Source organism: Myotis davidii, unplaced genomic scaffold (genome assembly GCF_000327345.1).
Source record: "Myotis davidii unplaced genomic scaffold, ASM32734v1 scaffold1078, whole genome shotgun sequence".
NCBI classification, from domain to species: Eukaryota; Metazoa; Chordata; class Mammalia; order Chiroptera; family Vespertilionidae; genus Myotis; species Myotis davidii.
In genome coordinates this window covers 42723-44443 of record NW_006288955.1, presented here as the reverse complement: position 1 = coordinate 44443, position 1721 = coordinate 42723, and positions in this window count along the sequence as shown.

Sequence of the window (1721 nt, the reverse complement as noted above, 5' to 3'; positions counted from 1 at the left end):
TCTTGTAGACCTCTGGTTTTGTGAGGACAAAGTGGACGTTCTTAGATGTCTGGATAGTGACCTGGTAACCTCTGTAACCTGTAGAAGATCTAGTTTGGACACAGCCTTTTGAACCTTCTTTTTACTCAGCTCCATATTGCTTTACTGACTGGTTCTTCATTGATTTCAGCTGTTGCTGGCAGTTGGACTTGTTGTGTGGTTGCTGTGTGGAATCTTGTCCCTCGAGCTCTGGTACTGATGCCTGACTGTCAGATTCTGTTCTTGACCCAGTCCCAGCCTGAGGCTGTGGCAATTCCTGCTCTATGCCAGACACAGTTTCTAAGGCTTCACTGGGCATTTTGTACAGGGAACGTGGGGGAAGAAAGAGCCTTAACTTCTCTCTTTAAGTGACTTGATACCCTTTGCCTTTGAGTGTTTCTCAGTTGGTTTAACTCTGATCTGGAGCATGGAATCCAGAACTGCATGTTTATGGCTATGAGCAGTATGTTCATGCTTTTATTAATTTCTGATCTCTTGAGCATGTCTTTGTGTTAGAATCATGAAATATTGGGGAGACAAGAATGAACTAAGGACAAGTCTAACCCTAAACAAGTCAAAACTATGACAATGAGAAAAGAGACATAAATATAATTCTAACAAAACAGAAAACATCTGTATAAAATAGCATGAAGTCATAGATGCTGAGAATCTAGCAATTAATGAAGCACAGAAGAATGTTTAAACTGCAGGTCAGGAGTAGGGTAGGTAGGCTATCTGCAAAACAAGAAAAAAAGACTTAGGGAGTACTTGCAAGTTATTTTTTTATCTAAAACTACAGGCCCAGTGCACGAATTTGTGCATGGGTGGGGTCTGGCCACCCCAATGGGAGCTCATCAGGCTGGGCCAGTAGCGGGGAGGAACCTTGGGAGGTTGGCTGGTCAGCCCCTCCCCCTATTAGGGTGTTGGGGGCCCATTGGGGGCAGGCGCGGCTGCGGGGAGGGCAGCTCCCTCTGTGGTTGGTATGATTCTATTAATTTGACCTTTACTTTCTGAGACTGAACCTGGGTTTTCCTGTCACTCCTTAACTTCATTCATGCGCTTTTGATTTGGGCATGGTAACCTCACTCAGACCCTTAGGGCTTCTGTCTTTGAGCTGCTGTGTCTGTTATTGCCTCCTTCCTCTGCCCCTTCTTCCTTCTCCCCTTTCCTCCAGCCAGGTTTACTGAGTCAGTAGGTGACTCAACCTGAATGTTGACTCACTAATCAAATCAGTGGGCATTTATTAATTTGGCTCACAACAAAGGTGTTAGAGTCCAATCGGAGGCTGGGCCGGCGGGGGGAGGGGTAATCAGGGCCCAGATCAGGCCGGTTGGCTGCCGCAGTGCACGTCAGAGCCACTGGTCGTTCTGGTCATTCTGCCATACCAGTCGCTGGGCTTTTATATATATAGATACTGTCACTGGAGAGTGACTGAAATGTCACCAAATGAGCCAAATGACTGGTTCTCAACTTTGGGTTCACATTGGGAACTTTAAAACATATTGATAATTAGATACCAAATCCAAAGACTCTAATTTAATTGGTGTGGAGTATAACCTGGGCAGTGGGATTTAACTTGGTAGGTGATTACTGTGTGTTGCCAAGATTGAGAACTACTGATCTACATGTCAGAAGCAAGGGACACTAATAAGTAAATGGCACAAGCAAGTATATTTCACTTTTCAGGAAGTTGTAATCTTGGA